The 18,237-nt window shown below is 39.7% G+C and overlaps 1 protein-coding gene across 7 annotated transcripts in view; it reads right to left on the bottom strand.

Moving 5' to 3' along the window:
• VAV3 (vav guanine nucleotide exchange factor 3) overlaps positions 1-18,237 on the bottom strand; it is a 387,336-nt gene that overhangs the window by 237,384 nt on the left and 131,715 nt on the right. The gene's annotated exons all lie outside the window — the stretch shown is intronic.

Here is an 18,237-nt window from a genome sequence, read left to right as displayed (position 1 = left end):
TTCAATAATCTGAATAAGATTCATCTAGCTGATTTTTAATGCGCTTAATAGGGAACAACTATCACATTCAAATTCTCCACATGATCAAAGGAAACAGAATTAAGTACAGGGAACATCTGTAAACTTATGTTGTTACCTTCCCCTGCAGCCATTTTGAGGTTTATCTTCAAAGAATAAGAAATGGTCACTAGATATGCTCTTAATAGATTTGCTTAAAGACTCTGACACAATTACATGGAGCAGAAAGTTATAATTCATTCGCATATGATTTTGAAATACCTGCATAAGATTTCAAAGACCTGTAACATTATTTTTTTCAGGTTTTGTTTGTTTTAACACCACCTTTTTATGGCAGAGTAATATCTCGATACCTGAAAAATGACATGTGCCTTTTAATAAAAAAGGATGCCAGATACGGACTACCCTGGGTGTTACCACAGGTGAACACGGGAAACAGCAAAAACGCTTTAAGTTCTGATTCTCAATTCCTATCTTAGAATATATTTTCTTTTCCAGGAAAAAAAAAAGCCTAGGAAAAAAAGTAAATTTATCTTTGACACCACAGGTCATTATTTCTTGAAGAAATGAAACTTCTGTATGGCAGATATAATATTAAACAGTAATTTCTAATGCCTACTCATTTATCAACACAGACATACAATTTCAACAAGAATCAGGGAGATGAGCACAGATCTTATGTCAATTAACACATACAGCGACCAAAAGCAAGCCCAGTTCATGACAAGCTGGATTTCCAAATAAAGAGTCAACACGAAATTTTTGTTGACTAGCCAAGAAATAATTTAACAAATGAGAGGCCAAGCAATCATAAGAGACAGAACTGGAGAACTCTTTATTACGCACAACCCAGGATGCCTGACTAATTCCAAGAGTTTTTTTTCTATTACAGAAAGAGAAGCAGTACTGTCACTGTTTCCAAGTTCCCCTTTAATTAAAGGACAACCATACGCCCTACAACATATATACACTTGGTTCTGGTTTTACTAAAAAAAAAGTGTTATGCAGAAAACATGAACTCCATCAACTACCCTGACAGCTCTCATTTTAAAACAATCGTCTTTTCTTCACAGGCCATCTAGAGCCAAAATACTACGTTAAAACACACAAAACTGCAGTTTTTGTCAACTATTAGCAATTGCATAATGTTCAGCCTCTATAATACAGCTCTAAATGGGTCACAAATTATAACATGGCTACTGATTATTACCGAGTAACAGCAGTTAATGTTTTATGTATTTTGTTTTATCCGTTTTCATTGCTCTCTTATTGGGTTCCTCAGAGAGATTAGACATACAACTTTGACCTCAAACTGATGCGAATTGTGCAATACAAAGTGTAGTGACAGAGAGGTTTCATCTAAGGAAAGAGGAACAAAGTGTATGAAAAGAGCTGCCACTGTCCATTAAGTTATGTTTAAACATATGTCTTACCGACCAACATTGTTCCAGCACAACGCATATGTTAAGCACGACGCTGAAGACTTTAGACTACATTATCTGTTTTAATCCTCTCAAGAACTGTACAAAGGAGATAAAATAAATGAGGTTTTTTGATTAATTAGCTGACATCATTGCTGATATCCTGCCTGCCTTCAGATTTTAATTACTCTATGTTCATTTGGATCAAATGTTAGAAGTTAAGAAACTTTCACAGATATGAATACACGAACTGAAGAGATGCTATCTACGAAGGTAAAGCTTGCCTTGTTATTACTAAATTGCTAATATGTTACTTTTGTTCTTTTTAGCCCCTCCCCCAAAAAGCCCATCCCCTTTAGCATGTAAGTTAGTTATCACTCCTATTGTTTCACTGTTCTTATTAGAAACCCTAATTTAAGTATGGATTTTGAATTTTGTTGAATTTTTTTTTAAAGTTAGTAACATAATTTCCAGCACAATAAACAGTGCAAGTTTAGGAACAGCAGAAGATATTAAGTGTAGAAGAGATTGTATTCCAGTACTTTTTCAACAGCTATTTCATTGCAGTAAACTTTCTTGTGAACATTTGTGGGTTTTGTTTTTGTTTCACCTTTTTGGCAAATTGAGGCATTGGTTTTTTTGGAGTTTTTTTCCTCAGCAACAAGACTCAAAGCTTTTTTCATGGAATATTCAGAATGAATGCAAGATGAAAGGGGGAAACTGCTGACTGACTGTGTCTGATTCTTGTCACAGAAAATGAATGGTCAACTTTACCAAAGACTTTGCTGGACTTCCTAAAGGAGGGGTGAATGCTTTTTTAGATCAGCTGGTACCAGAGAAAGAATGTGAAATAAGGTTGTATAGATTATATGGGATTTTTTTCACGGAAAAGAAAAGGATAGAACTATTACATTATATCACTGACAAGACCCAAATCAGGAACAAGTTTTATATATTTAACAGTGTATAATAATAACAACACAGGTAGAAAAAGGGTTGTCTGGAAAAACCTACAAGCACACTGACCCTATAATGAAAAAAAATCCTTACAAAATTGTATGATTTTTGAAGCTGGGGAATTCTTGTCAATGTAGTAACTCACTCTTAACACTAAAGATATAACAATAATAAAACTTAAATTAAAGGGGGGAAATCTACCCAATTATAAGAAAATCCTCTTGTTTCCTTCCCATTTCTTTACTACTAAGGGGATAAGACTAAAACATGATCATTATTTTGAGACTGACACATGACACCACTGAAATACAGGATCTCTCTTAAAGTGATATATTTTATTCTCTTCTAATCTAGTCCCCAAAATTATGGCTTTTGAAATTTTAAGTAACATACTCCTTAAAACCAAAATCTAAGAAAAACTTAAATATAATACCATGCAAGGAAAACAAAACAAAACTAATGAAACCTCTAGATCAGAATATCCTGGAGATGTGACCTCTGCCTAATAATATTTGGGTAAACTCTCCATGGAAATAAAACCCCATGGGCAGGAAGATGACACTGAACTCCCTAAATGTTTCTGAAATTGTAGGATTCTTTCATGCAGGTCTCTATCAGAATGCTGACATTCTGAACAAGGTCTAAACAGCTTAAATGCTTTCTAGGCGATTTTTTTTTATTGAAGTATAGTTGATCCGCAATGTTGTGTTAGATAATATTTTTTGAGCCAGAAGAAAAGCTTAGAATTCGAAGAGCCTATGACTCTCTTAAGGATTCTTGAGGAATTCCTTGATGAAAGAACATGTTTTACCAGTCGATCTGTTTATCTACAAGAGTATGTTCACTGTATTGAAACTCTATATAAAAATATATGGAATAATTCTGGAGAGTTGTTTCAGAGCTTGGTACATAATAGTCCTAAAACACTTGTAAGCTGTTTAACATTATTGGATTAAGTCACTTGATTCTTACAAAAACATGTACTGAGCCCCTCCTTTAGCAAATGCAGCCAAGGCTTTTAAAAATGTCCTAGATTACAGAAAACTCCAGCTTGACTCTAAACTCAAACAAAGAACAGTAGTTTCAGTCCAATAAAAACCCATCAAAAATGACCAACATCTTTAACAGGTCATTTGAAAATTAAACACAAAATACATATAAAACTGAAGGAAATATTTTTCTTTAAGAGACAGTAACCAAATACAGTATCTAAATATTGATTCAATCCTGGCTCAAAGTAACCAGCTATAAAAGGTATTTTAGGGATAACTGTTGGAATTTGAGTATGGTCTAGACAGTAAATGGTATTAGGAAACCATTCTTCGTATTATGTGTGATAAAGATATTACGGCTATACAGGAAAACAGCCTTATTTGGGAGCTGTAAACCTGACGTCTTTAGGAGACAAATGCATGATGCTTACCTATAGTTAACTTAGAAATGCTTCAGTAAAAATAGTGACATGTATATGCAATCATAGTAGATAAAGCAACTATGGTCAAATGTTAATAGCTGTTGAAGAGTGGATCTATGTCACTGCAGCAGGCTCTCTGCACTTCTGTATGTATAATTATTTCTGTATTTTTTTAAATTCTTGGGCTTCTTATTTTGTTTTGTTTTGTTTTTCCCAAATTCTACCAGGCACAAAGACTTTGAGGCTAATTCAAAAGCACACCTTCTGAATTACCTGGGTTTTTTTTCCCTTGGCTTAAGGCCGGCTGAGAGATGCGTGTAGTCCTCAAACTAGCTGGTAGGATGACAGCGTCCCTTCCTATAAATCTCTTTCACTTTTAAACGTCTTAACCCTCAGCCTGCTTAATACGTGTTGTCATGACAAGACATCTCACATTATTCTTAAAAGTGAGCAGGTTACAAGCACAATGGAAGGAACTGAGGAGATTATGTTTATTTCATTGTAAGAAGACTTAGACGAGGCTACCAACCATCACGTGTGTGAAGGGCTGTCCCACAGAAGATTTATAAACTAATCCTGTGCTGCCCCAGGATCAATGAGTAGAAGCTTAAGGAAAAAAGATTCTGATTTATCATTAGTGATGATTTTCTAAATAATTCAATATCAAAACTGGAACTGTTGCTACTTGGGAAAACTTTGTGCTATCGCTAGGAATTTTTCAAGTACTATCTAAGTGAGCCCAACTACGAGCTCCAAAACAGTACAGGAAAAAGGACATATGTGTTTGCTTGCTTATTTACCTACCTAAGTATCTACTTACTTATGAAAATCCTGGGGGCAGTCTACTGACTGCCCAAAATCCAAGTCACAACAAAATGTGAAAAACCCTCAGCAAATTTCTGGAAAACAAATGCTAGTCAGTGTCATCTCCCTTTTGTTATATTTTGTGGTAGTTTCACTACAATGCTCTGAAATTTTCAATTACTAGCTCCCTAAGAAACTGCACTTTATCATCTGGCAATAATAAATTCACGTTTTTCTGCTGTTTCCTCCTCAAAACCTAACAGGGTATTAGAAAAACACTAGCAGTGATTTTGCTAAAGCAATGCTAAACTCCACAGGCATAAAGAGCAGATGCAGAGTTAATTCTAACCTAAATCTGGCTTTCGATGCATTTTTTATTACTTTCATTATTTTTTTTACCCAATCCAACGCCAATGCTATCAATTATCATCAAAACATGACCTAGATTGACCAATAAACATGGTGCACAATAGCCTCCCATGTCATAATACAACCATGCTAAGGTGACCACGTTCTGAGATGAACTATCAGCAGGCAGCTACTTTAAGAAAACAACTTAAAGAACAGAAAGTATCTATTAGGTAGCTGCCCACTCAGAAGCAGTAAGCGTCATCCTTCATACCCATTACATAGAAACACAGGATGAAAGTAGCAAGATGAAGGTTGCCTGGGGTCACCAAGCACATTTAGTACGAAACTGATGGTGTGCACACATGCACATATAGTTCCAGGGGAAATATTCTGGAAGATTTCAGTGCCATTCATTCATTCTGACCTGATGACTTCTGTCTGCTCTATGCACTGGCTGGTCCTGACACTGCTAGTCCTCAAACACTATGTTGATTCAGTGGGACTTTTCACACCCCCAGGGCATTATAACTGACATTGAGGCAAACCAGAGAAAAGCGCATAATCAATTAACATCTCTCCAGTGCAGTCCTCCAAAGACACAGGTGCTTTAAGTGGGAAACAAGTGACTCAGAAACTAAACCATCCAGAGGAAGCTTGTATGGCTGGACTCCACACGGTGCAGTGACTGCCAAGTATTGTTTCCTGTAGCTTTCTGGTGTTCGTCATGCCCCGATGCACACTTCCTCTGCTAAGCCTGCGCAGATAAGAGCACTCGCGTGGCCAGCTCCACCCCCACACCACTCGCTCACTGAGCATGGAAAGCAAATGCCAGCACCCTTTCCTTCCTACAGATGTGCATGAGCCATTGAAAACACAGGGGATAAAGATGGAAAATGCTGCTCTCCTTTTCCAGAGGATCCTGTTGATAGGAAATACGCAGGCACACCAGTTAAGGACTAAAGGCCAAGAGCTTTGCATCACTGCTGCCTGCACAGACAAGCACACAGGCTATTATAACATCACGCACCGGGGTTAGCCAGTCCTCCTTGTGGAATTCTCAAGTGTCGTATTCACAATAACAATTTACTGAAAGCAAACTAGACTCAATGAACTCCGTATGTAACTTGGAAAAACTGTATCTGCCCTTTAAACCAATGTGACAGGGTTAAGGATCTCTGAATGCAGCTGAGATGAGCTATGGCCCCACAGCTAAGCTAGGATTAAGAATGTGAACACGAATCCGCGTGTATTTGCTATAGTCTTAGAAATACAGACAATATTCCTAAAAAGCTTATTACAAAAAAAAATTCTGTTTTTAAAAGAAATCATAAAACAACAACAAAAAAAAAGGTTTTAAGTGTTCCACCAGAGATGAAGCCTCCACTACATAATCAGGAAGTGTGAAAACCATCAAAAATGAAATACAGGGGAAATTAAGGATGGTCAAATACAGTTAAAACTTTTGAAAAATGAGACATGAAATACCTACTGGGTTACAAAATATATCTACAGAAGGTTAGCATGAATGTCATTAGAATTCTCTTGCATTAACACACACACACACAGAGCAAGCCGCACCGGCACCTGCTCCATTATTTCTCCCTTGCAGTGAGCTCTATTTGCCCACCAATCATCTCAGGAGTCAGTGTTCTCTCTTCTCTGTCCTTACCATTTCATGGGTCACATCAATTCCTAAACACCCCAAAGCGCTAAACTCTGGGCCCCTCTTGCTGTTGCTCTAGTAAAGATCCCTGTAGTTTTCAACCACAGTGCTTCCGTCTCATGCCTGCTCCTCCCACCGCTGCCATTACAACCGTCCTGTACGGCCTCCCCGCAACTGAGAGTGCGTGGCGCAAGCGCACAGTGGGTCATCTCAGGTCCATCTGTTAAAAAACCCTCACTGGCCCTTCATCCGAATCAATGCAGACCCTGCAAGACTCCAGGCCTACCCAACCTGGCCCCGGTCTCTGCGGGACCCCAAGGCGCAGCTCGCCCCTGTTATGTCTTAACTCAATCTACGAGGACTCTCTGAAGAGCCCCAAACATTCCATGTGCGTCCCCAGTTCCGTACCTTCCTACCTGACGTTCCCTCTATTTACAAAGTGCTATCCCATTTCTGCCTGGAAACAGTGCAGTAAAATCATTAAGAACGTGGAAGTTAGACGTTCAACACTATCTCAGATCCATTCTCCATCACCTACAAGCTATGATTCTTTTTTATATTTCTGACTCAGTTTCTTGGAGATAAATATGAACGTCACGGGGTTCCTGTGAGGACAGAGAAATGGTAACACAGGAAATGGCAATGGTAAGCGCCTAATAAAAAACAACCAGCAGCAGTGCCCTTTCCAATGTTTTTGTATTGATTGAGCATGAAGATAAACTCTGAGGCACCTTCCTTCACCACACTGAGGAGGAACTGATCCCTTTCTCTTGAGTTCCTCCACAGCATCTTTTCATCTATCAATTACTGCATTTAGCATATCATATTAGAGTAATTTATTACTTAATTATCTGCAATATGGAGCATTCCCTAAAAAAGGATTAAAAGCACGGCAAATATGTGCTGATTGGTACACACACTCCTATTCCTTTACCTTGCTACTTTGGCTTGAAGGCCTCTTCAGAAAAAGCTTAAATTATATATGAACAACATTAACCAAAGGTATAATGAGGCTCAGAGAGGTCATCATGTGATAGGAAGTGCAATGTCCAGCTATACAGTACTTAAGAAAATATATGCATGTAAGTTAAAATTCATAAATTATGTTTATGTATATAGTTCTAGCCATAAAGTCCAATAAATAAGTTACTATAGAGAATATGTTTGTGGCTACTTATATCTATAAACCCATATCTGTTATAAGCAACAGAGGTCCACTATCCAGCTTCAAACCTGTGAGCAATATGACCAGTTTCACATTTTTGTAATATTACTCTGAAAATAAGTTTGGAGTGATTTAGACCTGAAGGCAGAGGAATACTTAGGAGACCATTTCAATGATCCTTGCGACCAGGGCCTTCAGTGTTTACCTCCTGGCAGGGTGAACAGAGGAAAAGCTTCTCCCAAACAGAAATGCGTTTGAACCCAGGAATCCTGCTCCTGGGCTTGTATCCAGAAGGAACCCTAGTTCAGGATGACACCTGCACCCCAATGTTCATAGCAGCACTATTTACAATAGCCAAGACATGGAGACAGCCTAAATGTCCATCAACAGATGACTGCATAAAGACGATGTGGTATACATATACGATGGAATACTACTGAGCCATGAAAACCAACAACGTAACGCCATTTGCAGCAACATGGATGCTCCTGGAGTACGTCATTCTAAGTGAAGTAAGTCAGAAAGAGAAAGAAAAATACCATATGAGATTGCTCATATGTGGAATCTAAAAAAAAAACAAAGCATAAATACAAAGCAGTATTAGACTCATAGACATAGAATACAAACTTGTGGTTGCCAAGGGGGTGGGGGGTGGGAAGAGATAGACTGGGATTTTAAAATTGTAGAATAGATAAACAAGATTATACTGTGTAGCACAGGGAAATATATACAAGGTCTTATGGTAGCTCACAGAGAAAAAAATGTGACAATGAATATATACATGTTCATGTATAATTAAAAAATTGTGCTCTACACCGGAATTTGACGTAACATTGTAAAATGATTATAAATCAATAAAAAATGCTAAAAAAAAAAGAAAAAAAAGAAAAAAATGAAATGGGTTTGAAAAGGGGAAAAAATTATTCAGTTTTATACGCAGTGAGTTTGAAGTGATCACGTGATACCAACACTGCTACTCATATACAGATTGGAGAAATTCTAAATTAAAACCAAAGTTTAACTGTTTTCCTCATTTCAGGACTTGTCAGTGCCTTCACTAGGCTATATTCCATAGAGGGAAGACGGAATTTGCAGTGTTTACCAAACTTATTTGAACAAGAATATTTTCCCTAGACTATAAACATTTTTCAAGATAATGGGATGGCTTGTGAAATGTTGTTCTAGACGTTTTCAACTGTATCAAGATTAGAGAACAGTGAAGGGTTTTTTTAACTGGCTCAACAACAGAAAGCAGACCGAAAAATGAACTTGAATAACCACTGAGGTGTAAAGAATGATCCCTGAATGGTTCAGGTTCTTACCGCACGGTAAGAGTGGGAAACTGCTTAGTATTAAGTACGCCTGTGAAATACACTGTCAAAGAGACTGAAATCAATGTAGAGGTTGCTTAAAAGGTCAGTTCTGTCCAAAACCAAAGGAGCAGAATACTGCTAATGATGCAGAAACGGCATTAACAGCCGACCAGACACGTACACTGGGGAAGGCAAGAAGCTGTTTGCTCCGTCTCTGCTTAAATAGACACCAATGAGGCCTTGGAACAAGCTTTCTTTGTTCAGGGAGGAATCACTGGAGTGCTGTCCCTGAGTTATGTAAATACAGGCAAGACACCCACTGCTCAGAGGGAGAAAGTAAAGGAGGCCTTTGTGGGTGGACAGAGGTGGACTCTTCACTGGACTCTGAGGCTGAGTCTGCTGGAGGCTGGAAGTTGGCTGATTTGCAGGGCAAGTCCAGGGCCACCTTGGAGGAGAGACCAGAGATCCTGAATGCTGCTCTGAGAATGAAAGCTGGTACCCTTCTCGGGTCCGAATAAGGAAGGATGACCCAAGATCACGGGCAGGAAAGGATACCAGGAGCTCCTGAACAGAATTCACTGCACAGCTGAGGAAATGTGGCCTGGCCAGGCTCAATGCAGAGGCTAAAACGCTGTGGGAGCAGCCAGGAGCAGGTGTGGGTAGTGCGGGGCTGAGCGGGGTGTGCCAGCCTCAGAGCTGTCAGAGGCACCCCGCCGCCTATCTGCAGCAGCACCCGGCTAGTGGACCATCGACTGGAGGTCAGGCATCCCGCGGCCTTTCAAAGCAAGACTGATTCATGCCCTACGGACCGGACCGCAGAAGTGCCAGAGACTCCTGAATAATTCAAGGCGGGAAATACTTCAAGAGAGAAATGTCAAACTTCTAAGAGGAGGAGTTCAAACAAAATAATGTAAAAAGAGAGATTAAATTTAAATGTCATAACAATTCATGTTGGGTATGCAGGGATATATGAAAACACATTTCTAGTTGTTGATCAATGTGCACACACACGCCGGTAAGGATCTTTCAAATCATGCCAGGGTGAGGCCCCTGAGGCCACCTGGGCCCAAGAAAAGCTCGGGAGACTTTGGTTGGGAGAGTTTTATTCTATGAGGGAAAGCCAGGCAGGGTTCCAAGGAGACACAAAGGTAGCAGGAAACCCTGAGATTTTCAAGTTTCAAGTTTCATTGTGTTGGGAGGCAACTGGTGTTTTGAAGGGTGAGCTTCCCAACACACACAGGACTGGGGGCGGGGAACGAGGATGCGGTGTTTCTGGAGTCCAACCAAGTACAGGTGCTGAGAGGCTGCCTGGGGTATCAGTACAGGCTGGACAGGAAGAGGTCCTTGTACCCTTCCTTAGACACACACCCCAGACTAGGAAGGGTAAAAACACACACACTTATAGGACACAGCCTGAGCAAATACTCTCGTAAGTCATAAGGCATTACAGATGGGACAGCAGCTTGAGCTCATGATGTAAAGACAGCCTGATGGCAGCAGGTCTCTGCTATTAAGCTAGTTGTAGGGGAGGGGACACTAAAGCCTCTTGATGGAGGTACAGACAGCTGTGAACTTCCATTACACAGGCCATTTTAAAGCCTTCTTCTACCAAGTTAATCGTGTATCCCTTGGTTTTCTCAGCAAGTTCAAATTACTTTTAAATAGCAATGTATTTAAAGGGCTGAGGAATCAAATCACCTCTTATCCTGAATCTCATGTAGCTGCTAACGTGGTTTATATCACAGGAAAGAAAATATATATTTGCTGAGTGTTAAGGCATCAACCACCTTCCGTGAAAGCATCACTGCAGATCTCTTAATGAAGTCTGCATGCGCGCGCACACACAGAATACTCGTAGCACAAAATCCTAGGAGAACATAAGGCATAATGCACACGTGTGTGTATTATAATTTTCTAAATAATCTGAGCCAGAAAGAATCAAATAAACTGATTTTCAAAAAAGGCCACTGAAATCATCACTTTGTCTTTACACATAGCTACATTCAAAACTCTGAATGACCCGTATCTATCCAAACTATTGGTTCCAGACTGGATCTAAATTCATTCAACTGACCATTTATTGAGCAGCATGCCAGGCATTTTACATCAATTAACCCTATTTTTTATGACTCTGTATGGTAGAAATTATCCCATTTATAGACGAGGAAACTGAGGATTAGAGGGAAGAAGTGACAACTCAGTGGTCACAGAATCCGACAGGGTTGCGACTTCTGGAACACTGTTTTTCAAATCATTAATTATCTCTAAGCCCTATTCATTTCCAACTGAAGGCGTCAGAGGCCTCTTTAAGTCTTTTTCACCCTGAAGTTTTAAGGTCACCCTCAAATCATTCTGTATGATCCAAATATAAAGACTCAGCTGGGGGCCTCAGGGGGCAGTGAGTTCTCATCTGAAGAGGCATGCATGCCCATTTTCTGGACCCTGTGGAGCACAGACAAACATTGGAAGGATGTCTGATGACTCAGAGCCTCCTCTAAACCTGAAGCATGTCCAAGATGCTCTGTGGGTCAATGGTAAAGAAGAGAAAGCATTTGCCACGAAGCCGGGACCTCACTTCCATGCAGTTATTTACATGCTACAAAGCAGATGTTCGAGGACTCTCGGCATAACTCCTCTTCTCTATATGACAGAAGATGCAGACACTACAGAATGGTCTCCAAGTTGTGTGGAACTTTGGTACAGAGGAAAAGTTAACCTATCAACACAACTGAAATGTGATGGACAAAACCAGGTGCATCACTTTGATTTCTCTCACTTTTGGTTGAAAGAACTGAGGGAAACTGGCCTAGGGAAGAAAAAAAGGGAGATTGTACTGGCTTATGTCACAGAAAAACCCACAGATACATGTACTTGGCTTTGGGCACAGCTTGATTCCAGCCTCACATGGTGCCCCTGGGATCCTCCTCAGCTTCGCTCCCTCTGAACTGGGTCCGTTTTGAAACTCCATGTGGTCCCCAGATGGCTGAAGCTCCTCCAAGCCTTGTACCCACACACTTCCTCAGCAGGAAGAGGGCGAAACAAAACTGTCTCTGCAAATATCTCAATGCATCAAATACGTCCTAACTCAGTGGCAGGTCCCGTCCCCAAACTCATCACTATGGCCAAAGAGATGGGATACTTTGATTGATTGAACTACCCAAACTATAAGATTAGAAAAGGGAAAAGGAAAAAGGGTGGCTCCTCAAAGGAGACCCAAGGCCACAAAAGGAAGGAGAAAGATGGCTGTGCAGGATAAAATAGATCAACACTATACCACATTAGAAAGAACAAAGTTTATTTCCTAATCTTGCTCTGCCAATATCATTAGCTCTTACATTCAATTCAACATTCAACCCCTATGTTTACCACTGAATCTGAAGCCCATTAACACCATAAATGAAACTTATAATGAGTAATAACAGCTACATTCACCAAGTGTCACGCACTTTGGACCTGGATACTCTTTACACTCTTCGAGCACTTTACATACATCATTTCATTTCTCCCCTAACCTCAATTTACAGATAAGGAAACTGAAGTTCAAAGAGGTTAAGTATCTCACCCAAGATCACATGCTAGTAGGGAAGATAACTGAAATTCAAACTGAGATGCAACTCAGAAACCATGTTCTTAACCAAAACACAACACTGCCTCTTCTCAATAATGTTCTTACCTGAATCCCTGACTCACCGCTAAGCCAATGCCCTGAATTCCTTTGGACAGTGCCTGTCCTGAACCTTAACACATAGAAACTACCCTACTGCTGCTAACATCAGCTAGAATTACCTTTGACCAGGTGTAATTCTCTTTAATTCAAGAAAACATAGCACCTCACACTCACCAGGTGCTTTACAGCACTTGAAACAATAGACGTGAAGTCGCGGGTAGTGGGGAGCGGGCCCTCACCCACTCCCAGCCGCCAGGGGAAGGAACTGACTTCATCACTCATCTGGACAGCAGCAGCAGCCTGATTTCTGTTACTAAGCAGAAATGGTCTCATTAAAGAAAAATCCCATGTGTTTCTGCACACTGGAAACGTGCCAACAGACAGCTCAGTAGGAAATGTTTCCAAACAGCAGGCGCATTAATCAGAAAATGACAATCTCTACTGACAGAAATTGACAATTCTTTACAGGCAGAATGGAAGTGAGCAAACTTACTGATCCTGTTGCAAGGTAAAAAGTAATATAATTAATAATTTCTAATATTCCTGGGGAAAAGTTTTTTTTTAATTACATTTCTCAAGCAAGGAAATCAACAAACTGGATTTTACTTTTTGCCATTGTTGTTACTAGAAAACCAGAAAAGGATCCATCTTTTGGAAAAGCAAGAAAGTAAATGATTTTTCAGAATTACACAAAAACATAAACCCAAAGGCAGAGAAAAGTGGTAAGGTTTCTTCAAAGGGCACCCCAGCCCCTCCCACCTCAGAGCAGGGAGAAGACTCAGCGCACTCAGGCCAGGGCGCCAGCACGCCACCTCTGGCAGGACCCTTGTTCAGGATCGCTGACCCCTGAACAATGCAGGGCAGGAGGTGTGGGGGGCACAAAACCTCCCTGCAGTCAAAAATCCATGAATAATGTACAGCTGGCCTTCCACCTACATGGTTCCTCCATATCTGCAGCTCTGTGTCTGCCGGTTCAACCAACCACAGACCGTGTGCTTATTGTAAAAAAAAAAAAAAAAAAAAAACCCTCTGTAAGTGCCCACACGCTGTTCAAACCCCTGTTGTTCAAAGGCCAACTGTACATAACAATCCTGAGAATGAGGGTCATAGTTAACTTCAAGACATCTCTCTGCTGGACTCCTAAATGAGTTCAAGTACTAAACGCATTCCCCCTTCCTGTGCAACCTGTTTTTCAATCAAAGTATAGAAAGTGTTCAGAACCAGTTTAATTTTTGTTGACACAGTGTATTCATTTCAATTCAAACTCATAAAAACAGTGAGTAAAGAGCTCAATACTAGAAATTAAAGGTCACGTCAAAAGGCAGAATGATCAGAAGCCCTTCTAGAGGACCCAAAGTGTGTGCTCTTCACCATCTTACAAATTAAAAGAAAAATTACAGCAGCATGTAAAACAATGAAGCTAGAACACACCCTTACACCATATACAAAAATCAACTCAAAATGGATTAAAGACTTAAACATAAGACAAGATACAATAAACCTCCTAGAGGAAAACATAGGCAAAACATTATCTGACATACATTTCAAAAATTTTCTCCTAGAAGAAATAAAAGCAAGAATAAACAAATGGGACCTAATGAAACTTACAAGCTTCTGCAGAGCAAAGGAAACCAGAGATAAAACAAGAAGAAAACCTACGGAATGGGAGAAAATTTTTGCAAGTGAAACTGACAAAGGCTTGATCTCCAAAATATATAAGCAGCTCATACGACTCAATAAGAAAAAAATAAACAACCCAATCCAAAAATGGGCAGAAGACCTAAACAAGCAATTCGCCAAGGAAGACATACAAATGATCAAAAAATACATGAAAAAATGTTCAATATCACTAATTATCAGAGAAATGCAAATCAAAACTACAATGAGGTATCACCTCACACCAGTCAGAATGGCCGTCATTCAAAAATCCAAAAATGACAAATGCTGGAGAGGCTGTGGAGAAAGGGGAACCCTCCTACACTGCTGGTGGGAATGCAGTTTGGTGCAGCCACTATGGAAAACAGTGTGGCGATTCCTCAAAAGACTAGGAATAGACTTACCATATGACCCAGGAATCCCACTCCTGGGCTTGTACCCAGAAGGAAATCTACTTCAGGATGACACCTGCACCCCAATGTTCATAGCAGCACTATTTACAATAGCCAAAACATGGAAACAACCTAAATGTCCATCAACAGGTGACTGGATAAAGAAGATGTGGTATATTTATACAATGGAATACTACTCAGCCATAAAAACCGACAACATAATGCCATTTGCAGCAACATGGATGCTCCTAGAGAATGTCATTCTAAGTGAAGTAAGCCAGAAAGAGAAAGAAAAATACCATATGAGATCGCTCATATGTGGAATCTAAAAAACAAAAACAAACAAACAAACAAAAACAAAGCATAAATACAGGACAGAAATGGACTCATGGACAGAGAATACAGACTTGTGGTTACCGGGGGGGGGGGCGGGGTAGAGGGTGGGAAGGGATAGACTGGGATTTCAAAATTGTAGAACAGATAAACAAGATTACACTGTATAGCACAGGGAAATATACACAAAATGTTATGATAAATCACAGAGAAAAAAATGTGACAATGAGTGTGTATATGTCCATGTATGACTGAAAAATTGTACTGAACACTGGAATTTGACACAACACTGTAAAATGATTATGAATCAATAAAAATGTAAAAAAAAATAAAAAAATAAAAGAAAAATTATCATCATTTGTGTTGATTAACACATGCAGTATCCTAAATCTGACTCACACAGTACTCCAAATCTTCCCCCTCTTTCTAAAGATAAAAGAAGTGTCATTAGACTCCAAGATCACTTGTGCTTTTAAATTCCATATATTCCTTTGGTTTTTCTCCTATGAGTTCATCCTTTTCCCTGAGCACCCACACAGGAGTAAGTCCCAAAACATAGGCAGCAGACGAGACAAGCAGAGGGCTGGGAAGTCAGAAGCCCTGATCTCCAGATCCTGCTCTGTCCCCAAGCAAGAAGATCTTGAAGTCACCATTTAGTTTCCCCACTACCTTCCTCATCTGAAAATCAGGAACACTTGCTTCCTTCCTTCACAAGACGATTATGAGAATCAAATGAGGTCAGTGATCTGAAACACTCTCAAAGCTTCAAAATGCCATAAAAACGTTAGACACTGTTACTGCAGTTAATATATTCCTAGATGAAAAGGTGCCACGTATATATGGATCCTAGATTCACCATCTGTATGAACTAAGGCAGGCAGGCAGCACACAGAGAGAAATATTTTTCATGTGAAAGTTAATTGAAAATTTAACTAAATCTCAAGGAATGGAGAGAAACAAACGAACCTGTCCACAGACTGTTATAATTTATATTCACAATACCAGAAATGACTCTGTCTCAAAGTTAACACTCTATTTACATTTTTTAACTTTAGAAATATAAACTACATGAATCGTCCAAGTTCTATCACTTACCATCTAGGACCTGTAAATGGGGACAATAGTACCAACATGGTGGGACTGATGTGAGAACTGAGTCTATACTTGCAAAGCGCTTAGGACCACGCTGGTAAATGGTACCAGCTATGTGGACACTCACTCTACTGCGAAGCACTGGAGAACCAGTCAGGTCTGGGGTCAAACCACTGTTTCAGTCTCTACCAGATATGTGATTTCAGGCACAGATCTGCTCATCTGTATAATGAGGAAAATACTCGTACTAGAAAATACTAGAAAATGTTATGAGGATTAAAAAATACACATTTGAAGATTGAAAAGATATCTGCTACATCAGAAGTGCTCAGTCCACGGTGGTACTGACGACCTTGCTTAGAGTGACAATGTTCAACAGCGGTAGTACTTGTAACTTATGGAACACCACCTTATATTCTTTAATTTTCAGTGGTTTATTTAGGTCAAATACAGTTCTGAAGAGATAGCTGTACCAATCTTGGCAGTAGCAAAAAAAAAAAAAAGTATGTGATTTTAAAGTGGTAAATACAGGATCAAATTCTCACCCACAATCCCAAGCTTAATTCTGTTTCAGACTTCACACTGCCAAAATATTTTAAGGAGCCAGAAATATAATTACCTTTGAGAAGCATACAGTTTATTCCTTTACATTCAATTTTCTATAACCTCAACTCCCTACAAGGCTTCCATTGCCTCATCAATCCAGCATGCACTGTTCTTCCACTAAAACAAAGCCGTGCATTTCTAAACATTTGTTAGGATTTCCCAGCCTCTGTCAACACCATTTGGCACAAATTTGAATGAAAAATGAAAAGCTCTTCGAAAAGCTTTAAGAAGTCAAGACGTTTCTCTCATTTTTCATCCCCCCAACCCAAAAAAAGGGGAGGAAAGAAAGGAAAATTGGAAAAGATTTTCTTTTAAAAAAGTAGGAGGAAGGGTCAAAGAATAGAAAAAGATACTTTTACAAGCCGTTAAGGCGTTTTTCCGGGTCAATGGCTTGGAGGACTGTCCACTTCACCTGGGATTCTATTTGATTCCTCTTTGTCTTTGTGGCTTCACTTCACGGCACAGACAAATGTGTCATCACCTCCTTACGGGGAGGTTTGATTTTCAGTTCCTTGTGATTAATTTCATATGCTACCCTCCATCACCTTTTTAGACCTCAGGACAGTTAAATCACAGCTTGCCAGAGAAAAGAGGAATCTTCGAAACCATGTTCTTACACCCATTTCCTTTTGTACAGACCTCCAGAAGGGCAGGTGGTCTGATGACAGAGAAGACTGCTGATGTCCAGAAGACCACAAAGAGACCAAGAGAGAATCCACGGTTTCTTCCCTCTCCCTGTGCAGGGTGGCTTCCCCATACTTGGGGCATTTCAGCATCGAATTTCTTAACGTTTCTATTTCAGGCTTGTGCTATTTATTCCCATTGCAAGCGAATCAATCCATCGCTTGGTTTTTAGTTTATAATCAAAATATTGCATCCTAGATCAAATAAAATGTCATCTCAAACAGCCTTTTGATAAGATACTAGCACCTGAATGGCAAGAATAAGAGAAACTTCTCAGTATCTTTTAGGTTCCCTTCCCAGACAGTTATTTTCATACTACGATTGTTTCAGCAGGGGCTCCCTGACTGCCTGACTCTTTTACGGCTTATTAGACACAAGAAGGTTAGCTTCACGCCTAATCACTCCAAAACAAATGAATGTAACTTTTGAAAAGATGATTTCTATCCTTTCCTTTCCATCCTTTCGAAAAGATGTCACTCTATTATACACAAGTATTTGCTGTACATACAATAAGAGCAAACACTGAAACAATTTACATGTGACAAGTATCACTGACATCCAACAATCTAACACGTGTCTCCTGAAACCTAAGCAGCAGGGTTTGTTCAATAGTCTCAAACATTCCAGTGATTCGTGGCTTCTGCAAGTCACCCACCCAAGTGTCAGAAGAGGCAACAGAACATTCTCAACTTCCAAAAATT

This window comes from Vicugna pacos, chromosome 9, assembly GCF_048564905.1.
Source record: "Vicugna pacos chromosome 9, VicPac4, whole genome shotgun sequence".
NCBI lineage: Eukaryota > Metazoa > Chordata > Mammalia > Artiodactyla > Camelidae > Vicugna > Vicugna pacos.
Note: the sequence above shows the minus strand (reverse complement) of the source record. Positions and strands in the feature narration are given on the sequence as shown.